Source organism: Camellia sinensis, chromosome 4 (genome assembly GCF_055761805.1).
Source record: "Camellia sinensis isolate YWXY chromosome 4, ASM5576180v1, whole genome shotgun sequence".
NCBI classification, from domain to species: Eukaryota; Viridiplantae; Streptophyta; class Magnoliopsida; order Ericales; family Theaceae; genus Camellia; species Camellia sinensis.
The window spans coordinates 90,181,270-90,194,440 of record NC_138964.1 but is presented as its reverse complement, the minus strand read 5'-3'; positions in this window follow the sequence as shown (position 1 = coordinate 90,194,440).

The window sequence follows — 13,171 nt, the reverse complement described above, 5'->3', positions numbered from 1 at the left end:
TGATCAAATGACTGTTTTAAATATTGAAAGGACATTCATTCCTAACCTCTTTACGCATATGTTATTCACTGGGCTTTAGCTCACTGTTTATATATATATATATATAGGTGTCTAGGTACCGGATAGGAGCTAGGAGCGTTGGGTTTAACTCCCTTTTTGTCTAGCCAACCACTGTGCCTCACTGAGAGGTTCTAAGTCCTGCAAGCTAGGGCTTTTTCGGGTGTTTTAGATTTCGCCCTTTCTGTTTCTGTTTTGTATAGACTGTATGAGACTCGTACTGTACTGTTATGGTAGGGATTTGGTCCCTAACTTGAATGCCTGTATATGATGTATGTATATACTGTTATAGTTTGAATGTGTATGTGTTATGAAAAGTCTTTTTGCATACAGACTGTCACAGCTCATTGGACATCTTTCATTTACTGTTTTGGCTTTCCGCCAGCCCCTGTACTCTGTATTACTGTTATTACTGTTAAGCAGGCCTTCGGTAATCACGGATTACTGGCCGGTTACGGTGCTAAACCTATAGGGGCGGGTTTGGGTCGTGACATTTACTGAATAATTTAAGATGAATTTACTGAAAATATACTGAGTAATTTATTTGTAATTTACTAAGTGATTTACTCGGAATTTACTGAGTAATTTACTTAGCAATTTACTAGGTAATGTTCAGAGTAAGTTACTGAGAATTCAATGAGTAATTTACTGAGATTTTATTGAGTAATTTACCGTGAAATTATGAATAATTTACTTCGACTTTTCTAAATAATTTACTAAGGATTTACTAGGAATTTATTGAGTAATTAATTGAGAATTTACTGAATAATTTACTGAAAATCTCTTGGGAATTTAATTAGTAATTTACTGAGAATTTACTAAGTAGTTTACTGAGAATTTACTGGAAATTTATTGAGAATTTTCTAAGTAATGTACTTTATAATTTACTGAAAATTTTCTGGGAATTTACTGAGTAATTAACCGAGTAATTTATTGGAAATTTATTAAGTGATTTGCTCCGAATTTGCTGAGTAATTTACTTAGCAATTTACTAGGTAATGTTCTGAGTAATTTACTAAGAATTCAATGCGTAATTTACTGAGATTTTATTGAGTAATTTACCGTGAAATTATGAAAAATTTACTTCAAATTTTTTAATTAATTTACTGAGAATTTAGTAGGAATTTACTGAGTAATTAATTGGGAATTTACTGAATAATTTATTGAGAATTTCTTGGGAATTTAATTAGTAATTTTCTGAGAATTTACTAAGTAATTTACTTAGAATTTACTGGGAATTTATTGAGAATTTTCTAAGTAATTTACTTTATAATTTACTGAGGATTTACTTAGTAATTTACTTAGCAACTTACTGGGTAATGTTCTGAGTAATTTACTGAGAATTCAATGAGTAATTTACTGAGATTTTATTGAGTAATTTACCGTGAAATTATGAAAAATTTACTTCGAATTTTCTAATTAATTTACTGAGAATTTAGTAGGAATTTACTGAGTAATTAATTGAGAATTTACTGAATAATTTACTGAGAATTTCTTTGGAATTTAATTAGTAGTTTACTGAGAATTTACTAACTAATTTACAGAAAATTTACTGGGAATTTATTGAGAATTTTTTGAGTAATTTACTTCATAATTTACTGAGAATTTTCTGGGAATTTACTGAGTAATTTAATGAGAATTTACTGTGTAATTTACCGAGTAATTTACAGGGAATTTACTGAGTGATTTACTCGAAATTTACTGAGTACTTTTCTTAGCAACTTACTAGGTGATGTTTTGAGTAATTTACTGAGAATTCAATGAGTAATTTACTGAGATTTTATTGAGTAATTTATCCTGAAATTATGAAAAATTTACTTCGAATTTTCTAAATAATTATTGAGGATTTACTAGGAATTTACTCAGTAATTAATTGAGAATTTACTGAATAATTTATTGAGAATTTCTTGGGAATTTAGTTAGTAATTTACTCTGAATTTACTGGGAATTTATTGAGAATTTTTTAAGTGATTTACTTTATAATTTACTGAGAATTTTCTAGGAATTTACTGAGTAATTTAATGAGAATTTACTGAGTAATTTACCGAGTAATTTACTGGGAATTTACTGAGTGATTTACTCGGAATTTGCTGGGTAATTTAGTTAGCATTTTACTGGGTAATGTTCTGAGTAATTTACTGAGAATTCAATGAGTAATTTATTGAGATTTAATTGACTAATTTACCGTGAAATTATGAATAATTTACTTCGAATTTTCTAAATAATTTACTGAGGATTTGCTAGGAATTTACTGTGTAATTAATTGAGAATTTACTGAATAATTTTCTAAGAATTTCTTAGGAATTTAATTAGCAATTTCCTGAGAATTTACTAAGTAATTTACTTAGAATTTACTGGGAATTTATTGAGAATTTTCTAAGTAATTTACTTTATAATTTACTGAGAATTTTCTGGGAATTTACTGAGTATTTAACCGAGTAAATTACTGGGAATTTACTGAGTGATTTACTCCGAATTTACTTAGTAATTTACTTAGCAATTTACTGGGTAATGTTCTGAGTAATCTACTAAGAATTCAATGAGTAATTTACGGAGATTTTATTGAGTAATTTACCGTGAAATTATGAAAAAATTACTTCGAATTTTCTAAATAATTTATTGAGGATTTACTAGGAATTTACTGTGTAATTAATTGAGAATTTATTGAATAATTTACTGAGAATTTCTCAGAAATTTAATTAGTAATTTACTGAGAATTTATTAAGTAATTTACTGGGAATTTATTGAGAATTTTCTAAGTAATTTACTTTATAATTTACTGAAAATTTTATGGGAATTTACTGAGTAATTTACCGAGTAATTTACTTAGAATTTACTGAGTGATTTTGTAACAACCCTCACTTCAACTTAGTCATACTTGCATACATTTATGTATGATCTTGTTTTGTTATGTGCATTTGCAAACCCTGTCTTGTTTTGCTTGAGTGTTGCTTGCATGCTTTGTTCTTGCCTGGTGTGTTGCCGAGATCATCTTAAGCCTAGATACCTTGGAACCTTTCCACACTTAGAACTATCTTGGAACCACTTCGGTTGACCTCCGTCTTCACCCTGGCATATTGGCCGAGATGTCATCATCTAGGCCGAGGTGTGCATCACCTAGGCCGAGATGTGCATCATCTAGGCCGAGATGTTATTATCTAGGTGTTCTAGATCCCTGATCCTTGCACTTAGTGGTTTTGTTCCTGGAATGGCATGACTTAGACCGAGGTGTGGCACATTTAGGCCAAGGTGTGGCACAATTTAGTCAAGTGTTGTCCTTCCAAGTCGATGTCGTTGCCACCCCACTTGCCGAAGCTTTGCCCTTAGCCGAGATCATCACTTGCCGGAGTGCTCTTGCCGCCTAGCTTGTTGAACACACTGTATCATGGTCTTGTCTTGTCAGGTAGGTGTTCTAGAGAATTTACTTGGAATTTATTGAGAATTTTCTAAGTATTGAACACACTGTATCATGGAACACACTGTATCATGGAATTTGTTGAACACACTGTATCATGGTCTTGTCTTACCGTGAAATTATGAAAAATTTACTTCAAATTTTCTAAATAATTTACTGAGGATTTACTAGGAATTTACTGAGTAATTAATTGAGAATTTACTGAATAATTTATTCAGAATTTCTTGGGAATTTAATTAGTAATTTACTGTGAATTTACTAAGTAATTTACTGAGAATTTACTTGGAATTTATTGAGAATTTTCTAAGTAGTTTACTTTATAAATTACTGAGAATTTCGGGGAATTTATTGTGTAATTTAATGAGAATTTACTGAGTGATTTACTCGGAATTGACTTAGTAATTTACTTAGCAATTTACTGGGTAATGTTTTGAGTAATTTATTGAGAATTTAATGGGTAATTTATTGGGATTTTATTGAGTAATTTACCGTGAAATTATGAAAAATTTACTTCGAATTTTCTAAATAATTTACTGAAGATTTACTAGGAATTTACGGAGTAATTAATTGAGAATTTACAGAATAATTTACTGAGAATTTCTTCGGAATTTAATTAGTAATTTACTGAGTATTTACTAAGTATTTTACTGGGAATTTATTGAGAATTCTCTAAGTAATTTACTTAGAATTTTCTGTGAATTTACTGGGTAATTTAATGAGAATTTACTAAGTAATTTACCGAGTAATTTATATAGAATTTACTGAGTGATTTACTCGGAATTTACTGAGTAATTTACTTAGCAATTTACTGGGTAATGTTCTGAGTAATTTACTGAGAATTCAATGAGTAATTTACTGAGATTTTATTGAGTAATTTACCGGGAAATTTTCAAAAATTTACTTCGAATTTACTAAATAATTTACTGAGGATTTAATTGGAATTTATTGAGTAATTAATTGAGAATTTACTGAATAATTTACTGAGAATTTCTTGGGAATTTAATTTGTAATTTACTGAGAATTTACTGGGAATTTATTGAAAATTTTCTAGGTAATGTACTTTATAATTTACTAAGAATTTACTGATTAATTAACCAAGTAATTTACTGGGTATTTACTGAGTGATTTACTCCGAATTTACTTTGTAATTTACTTAGCAATTTACGGTGCAATGTTCAGAGTAATTTACTGAGAATTTACTGTGAAATTAAGAAAAATTTACTTCGAATTTTCTAAATAATTTACTGAGGATTTACTAAAAATTTACTGTATAATTTATTGAGAATTTCTTGGGAATTTAATTAGTAATTTACTGAGAATTTACTAAGTAATTTACTGGGAATTTATTAAGAATTTTCTAAGTAATTTCCTTTATAATTTACTAAGAATTTTCTCGAAATTTATTGGGTAATTTACCGAGTAATTTACTTAGAATTTACTGAGTGATTTACTTAGAATTTACTGAGTAATTTACTTAGCAATTTACTGGGTAATGTTCTGACTAATTTACTGAGAATTCAATTAGTAATTTACAGAGATTTTGTTTACTAATTTACTGTGAAATTATGGAAAATTTATTTCGAATTTTCAAAATAATTTACTGAGGATTTACTAGGAATTTACTAGGTAATTAATTGAGAATTTAATGAATAATTTACAGAGAATTTCTTCGGAATTTAATTTGTAATTTACTGAGAATTTACTAAGTGATTTACTTAGAATTTACAGGGAATTTATTGAGAATTTTTTAAGTAATTTACTTTATAATTTACTGAGAATTTTTTGGGAATTTACTGAGTAATTTACTCGGAATTTACTGAGTAATTTACTTAGCAATTTACTGGGTAATGTTCTGAGTATTTTGGTGAGAATTCAATGAGTACTTTACTGAGATTTTATAGAGTAATTTACCGTGAAATTATGAAAAATTTACTTCGTATTTTCTAAATAATTTACTGAGGATTTTCTAGGAATTTACTGAGTAATTAATTGAGAATTTACTGAATAATTTACTGAGAATTTCTTGGAAATTTAATTAGTAATTTACTGAGAATTTACTAAGTAATTTACTGGGAATTTATAAAGAATTTTCTACGTAATTTACTTTATAATTTACAGAGAATTTTTTAGGAATTTACTGAGTAATTTAGTGAGAATTTACTGAGTAATTTACCGAGTGATCTACTTTGAATTTACTGAGTGATTTACTCGGAATTTACTGAGTAATTTACTTAGCAATTTACTCGGCAATGTTCTGAGTAATTTAATAAGAATTCAATGAGTAATTTACTGAGATTTTATTGAGTAATTTACCGTGAAATTATGAAAAATTTACTTCGAATTTCCTAAATAATTACTAAGGATTTACTCGGAATTTTCTAAGTAATTAATTGAGAATTTACTGAATAATTTACTGAGAATTTACTGGGAATTAATTGAGAATTTTCTAAGTAATTTACTTGATAATTTACGGAGAATTTTCTGGGAATTTACTGAGTAATTTAATGAGAATTCACTGAGTAATTTACCGAGTAATTTACTGGGAATGTTCTATGTGATTTACTCAAAATTTACTGAGTAATTTACTTAGCAATTTACTCGGTAATGTTCTGACTAATTTACTGAGAATTCAATGAGTAATTTTCTGAGATTTTATTGAGTAATTTACCGTGTAATAATGAAAAATTTATTTCGATTTTTCTAAATAATTTACTGAGGATTTACTAGGAATTTACTGTGTAATTAATTGAGAATTTAATGAACAGTTTAGTAAAAATTTCTTGGAAATTTAATTAGTAATTTACTGAGAATTTACTAAGTAATTTACTGCGAATTTACTGGGAATTTATTGAGAATTTTCTAAGTAATTTACTTTGTAATTTACTGAGAATTTTCTAGGACTTTACTGAGTAATTTAATGAAAATTTACTGAGTAATTTACCAAGTAATTTTCTTAGAATTTACTGAGTGATTTACTCGGGATTTACTAAGCAATTTACTTAGCAATTTACTTGGTAATGTTCAGAATAATTTATTGAGAATTCAATGAGTAATTTACTGAGATTTTATTGAGTAATTTATCGTGAAATTATGAAAAATTTACTTCGATTTTTCTAAATAATTAATTGAGGATTTACTAGGAATTTACTGTGTAATTAACAGAGAATTTACTGAATAATTTACTGAGAATTTCTTGGGAATTTAATTAGTAATTTACTGAGAATTTACTGGGAATTTATTGAGAATTTTCTAAGTAATGTACTTTATAATTTACTGAGAATTTTTCGGGAATTTACTGAGTAATTAACCGAGTAATTCACTGGGAATTTACTGAGTGATTTGCTCCGAGTTTACTTAGTAACTTACTTAGCAATTTACTGGGTAATGTTCTGAGTAATTTACTGAGAATTCGATGAGTAATTTACTGAGATTTTATTGAATAATTTACCGTGAAATTATGAAAAATTTACTTCAAATTTTCTAAATAATTTACTGAGGATTTACTGGGAATTTACTAAGTAATTAATTGAGAGTTTACTGAATAATTTACTGAGAATTTCTTGGGAATTTAATTAGTAATTTATTGAGAATTTACTAAGTAATTTACTGGGAATTTATTGAGAACTTTCGACGTAATTTACTTTATAATTTACTGAGAATTTTCTGGAAATTTACTGAGTAATTTATTTAGAATTTACTGAATAATTTATCGAGTAATTTACTTAGAATTTACTGAGTGATTAACTCGGAATTTACTGAGTAATTTACTGAGCAATTTACGGGGTAATGTTCTGAGTAATTTACTAAGAATTCAATGAGTAATTTACTGAGATTTTATTGAGTAATTTACCGTGAAATTATGAAAAATTTACTTCGAATTTCCTAAATAATTATTGGGGATTTACTAGGAATTTTCTGAGTAATTAATTGAGAATTTACTGAATAATTTACTTAGAATTTACAAGGAATTAATTGAGAATTTTCTAAGTAATTTACTTGATAATTTACGGAGAATTTTCTGGGAATTTACTGAGTAATTTACCGAGTAATTTACTGGGAATGTACTGAGTGATTTACTCAAAATTTATTGAGTAATTTACTTAGCAATTTACTCGGTAATGTTCTGACTAATTTACTGAGAATTTAATGAGTAATTTACTGAGATTTTATTGAGTAATTTACCGTGAAATTATTAAAAATTTATTTCGATTTTTCTAAATAATTTACTGAGGATTTACTAGGAATTTACTGTTTAATTAATTGAAAATTTACTGAACAGTTTAGTAAAAATTTCTTGGGAATTTAATTAGTAATTTACTGAGAATTTACTAAGTAATTTACTGCGAATTTACTGGGAATTTATTGAGAATTTTCTAAGTAATTTACTTTATAATTTACTGAGAATTTTCTGGGACTTTACTGAGTAATTTAATGAAAATTTACTGAGTAATTTACCGAGTAATTTTCTTAGAATTTACTGAGTGATTTACTCGGAATTTACTGAGCAATTTACTTGGTAATGTTCAGAATAATTTATTGAGAATTCAATGAGTAATTTACTGAGATTTTATTGAGTAATTTATCGTGAAATTATAAAAAATTTACTTCGATTTTTCTAAATAATTAACTGAGGATTTACTAGGAATTTACTGTGTAATTAACTGAGAATTTACTGAATAATTTACTGAGAATTTCTTGGGAATTTAATTAGTAATTTACTGAGAATTTACTGGGAATTTATTGAGAATTTTCTAAGTAATGTACTTTATAATTTACTGAGAATTTTTCGTGAATTTATTGAGTAATTAACCGAGTAATTTACTTGGAATTTACGGAGTGATTTGCTCCAAGTTTACTTAGTAACTTACTTAGCAATTTACAGGGTAATGTTCTGAGTAATTTACTGAGAATTCGATGTGTAATTTACTGAGATTTTATTGAATAATTTACCGTGAAATTATGAAAAATTTACTTCAAATTTTCTAAATAATTTACTGAGGATTTACTGGGAATTTACTATGTAATTAATTGAGAGTTTACTGAATAATTTACTGAGAATTTCTTGGGAATTTAATTAGTAATTTACTGAGAATTTACTAAGTAATTTACTGGAAATTTATTGAGAACTTTCGACGTAATTTACTTTATAATTTACTGAGAATTTTTTGGAAATTTACTGAGTAATTTAATGAGAATTTATTGAATAATTTATCGAGTAATTTACTTAGAATTTACTGAGTGATTTACTCGGAATTTACTGAGTAATTTACTGAGCAATTTACTGGGTAATGTTCTGAGTAATTTACTAAGAATTCAATGAGTAATTTAATGAGATTTTATTGAGTAATTTACCGTGAAATTATGAAAAATTTAATTCAAATTTCCTAAATAATTACTGGGAATTTACTAGGAATTTTCTAAGTAATTAATTGAGAATTTACTGAATAATTTACTGAGAATTTTCTAAGTAATTTACTCGATAATTTACGGAGAATTTTCTATGAATTTACTGAGTAATTTACCGAGTAATTTACTGGGAATGTACTGAGTGATTTACTCAAAATTTACTGAGTAATTTACTTAGCAATTTACTCGGTAATATTCTGACTAATTTACTGAGAATTCAATGAGTAATTTACTGAGATTTTATTGAGTAATTTACCGTGAAATTATGAAAAATTTATTTCGATTTTTCTAAATAATTTACTGAGGATTTACTAGGAATTTACTGTGTAATTAATTAAGAATTTACTGAGCAGTTTAGTAAAAATTTCTTGGGAATTTAATTAGTAATTTACTGAGAATTTACTAAGTAATTTATTACGAATTTACTGGGAATTTATTGAGAATTTTCTAAGTAATTTACTTTATAATTTACTGAGAATTTTCTGAGACTTTACTGAGTAATTTAATGAAAATTTACTGAGTAATTTACCGAGTAATTTTCTTAGAATTTACTGAGTGATTTACTCGAAATTTACTGAGCAATTTACTTAGCAATTTACTTGGTAATGTTCAGAATAATTTGTTGAGAATCCAATGAGTAATTTACTGAGATTTTATTGAGTAATTTATCGTGAAATTATGAAAATTTTACTTCGATTTTTCTAAATAATTAACTGAGGATTTACTAGGAATTTACTGTGTAATTAATTGAGAATTTACTGAATAATTTACTGAGAATTTCTTGGGAATTTAATTAGTAATTTACTGAGAATTTACTGGGAATTTATTGAGAATTTTCTAAGTAATGTACTTTATAATTTATTGAGAATTTTTCGGGAATTTACTGAGTAATTAACAGAGTAATTTACTGGGAATTTACTTAGTGATTTGCTCCAAGTTTACTTAGTAACTTACTTAGCAATTGACTGGGTAATGTTCTGAGTAATTTACTGAGAATTCGATGAGTAATTTACTGAGATTTTATTGAATAATTTACCGTGAAATTATGAAAAATTTACTTCAAATTTTCTAAATAATTTACTGAGAATTTACTGGGAATTTACTAAGTAATTAATTGAGAGTTTACTGAATAATTTACTGAGAATTTCTTGGGAATTTAATTAGTAATTTACTGAGAATTTACTAAGTAATTTACTGGGAATTTATTGAGAACTTTCGACGTAATTTACTTTATAATTTACTGAGAATTTTCTGCAAATTTACTGAGTAAATTAATGAGAATTTACTGAATAATTTATCGAGTAATTTACTTAGAATTTACTGAGTGATTTACTCGGAATTTACTGAGTAATTTACTGAGCAATTTACTGGGTAATGTTCTGAGTAATTTACTGAGAATTCAATGAGTAATTTACTGGGATTTAATTGAGTAATTTACCGTGAAATTATAAAAAAATTTCTTCGATTTTTCTAAATAATTTACTGAGGATTTACTTGGAATGTACTGAGTAATTAATTGAGAATTTACTGAGAATTTCTTGGAAATTTAATTAGTAATTTACTGAGAATTTACTGGGAATTTATTGAGAATTTTCGTGGAATTTATTGATTAATTTAATGAGAATTTACTGAGTGATTCACTTGGAATTTACTGAGTAGTTTACTTAGCAATTTACTGGGTAATGTTCTGAGTAATTTACTGAGAATTTAATGAGTAATTTATTAGGATTTTATTGAGTAATTTATCGTGAAATTATGAAAAATTTACTTCAAATTTTCTAAATAATTTATAGAGGATTTACTAGGAATTTACAGAGTAATTAATTGAGAATTTACTGAATAATTTTCTGAGAATTTCTTGGGAATTTAATTAGTAATTTACTGAGAATTTACGAAGTAATTTACTGGGAATTTATTGAGAATTTTCTTAGTAATTTACTTTATAATTTACTGAGAATTTTTTGGGAATTTACTGAGTAATTTAATGGGAATTTACTGAGTAATTTACTTAGAATTTACTATGTGATTTACTCGGAATTTACTGAGTAAATTACTTAGTAATTTATTAGGATTTTATTACTGACTAATTTATTAGGATTAATTGAGAATTAATTGAGAATTTTCTAAGTAATTTACTTTATAATTTACTGAGAGTTTTCTGGGAATTTACAGAGTAATTTAATGATAATTTACTGAGTAATTTACCGAGTGATTTACTCAGAATTTACTGAGTAATTTACTTAGCAATTTACTGGGTAATGTTCTGAGTAATTTACTGAGAATTCAATGAGTAATTCACTAAGATTTTATTGAGTTATTTACCGTGAAATTATGAAAGATTTACTTCAAATTTTCTAAATAATTTACTGAGGATTTACTATGAATTTACTTAGTAATTAATTGAGAATTTACTAAATAATTTACTGAGAATTTTTTAGGAATTTAATTAGTAATTTATTGAGAATTTACTAAGTAATTTACTGAAAATTTACTAGGAATTTATTAAAAATTATTCAGTAAATTATTCAGTAAATTATTTAGAAAATTCGAAGTAAATCTTTCATAATTTCACGGTAAATTACTCAATAAAATCTTAGTGAATTACTCATTGAATTCTCAGTAAATTACTCAGAACATTACCCAGTAAATTGCTAAGTAAATTATTTAGTAAATTCCGAGTAAATCACTCAGTAAATTCTAAGTAAATTACTCGGTAAATTACACAGTAAATTCTCATTAAATTACTCAGTAAATTCCTAGAAAACTCTCAGTAAATTATAAAGTAAATTACTTAGAAAATTCACAATAAATTCCCAGTAAATTACTAAGTAAATTCTCAGTAAATTACTAATTAAATTCCCAAGAAATTCTCAGTAAATTACTTAGTAAATTCTCAATTAACTACTCAATAATTTCCTAGTAAATCCTCAGCAAATTATTTAGAAAATTCGATGTAAATTTTTCTTAATTTGACGATAAATTACTTAATAAAATCTCAGTAAATTACTCATTGAATTCTCAGTAAATTACTCAGAACATTACACAGTAAATTGCTAAGTAAATTACTAAGTAAATTCGGAGTAAATCACTCAGTAAATTGCCAGTAAATTACTTGGGTAATTACTCAGTAAATTCCCAGAAAATTCTCAGTAAATTATAGAGTAAATTACTTAGAAAATTCTCAATAAATTCCCAGTAAATTCTAAGTAAATTACTTAGTAAATTCTGAGTAAATTACTAATTTACTCAGAATTAATTGAGAATTTTCTAAGTAATTTACTTTATAATTTACTGAGAGTTTTTTGGGAATTTACAGAGTAATTTAATCAGAATTTACTGAGTAATTTACCGAGTGATTTACTCGGAATTTACTGAGTAATTTACTTAGCAATTTTCTGGGTAATGTTCTGAGTAATTTACTGAGAATTTAATGAGTAATTTATTGGGATTTTATTTAGTAATTTACCGTGAAATTTTAAAAAATTTACTTCGAATTTTCTAAATAATTTACTAAGGATTTAGTAGGAATTTACTGAGTAATTAATTTAGAATTTACTGATTAATTTACTGAGAATTTGTTGGGAATTTAATTAGTAATTTACTGAGAATTTACTAAGTAATTTACTGGGAATTTACTAGGAATTTATTAAAAATTTTCTGAGCAATTTACTTCCCAATTTACTGAGAATATCCTGGGAATTTACTGACTAATTTAATTAGAACTTACTGAGTAATTGACCGAGTAATTTACTAGGAATTTACTAAATGATTTACTTGGAATTTACATAGTAATTTACTTAGCAATTTACTAGGTAATGTTTGGATTAATTTACTGAGAATTCAATGAGTAATTTACCGAGATTTTATTGGGTAATTTACCGTGAAATTATGAAAAATTTACTTCGAATTTTCTGAATAATTACTGAGGATTTACTAGGAATTTACTCAGTAATTAATTGAGAATTTACTGAATAATTTATTGAGAATTTCTTGGGAATTTAATTATTAATTTACTACGAATTTACTGGGAATATATTGGGAATTTTCTAAGTGATTTACTTTATAATTTACTGAGAATTTTCTGGGAATTTTCTGAGTAATTTAAGGAGAATTTACTGAGTAATTTACCAGGTAATTTAGTGGGAATTTACTGAGTGATTTACTCGGAATTTACTGAGTAATTTAGTTAGCAATTTACTGGGTAATGTTCTGAGTAATTTACTGAAAATTCAATGAGTAATTTACTGAGATTTAATTGAGTGATTTACGGTGAAATTATGAAAAATTTACTTC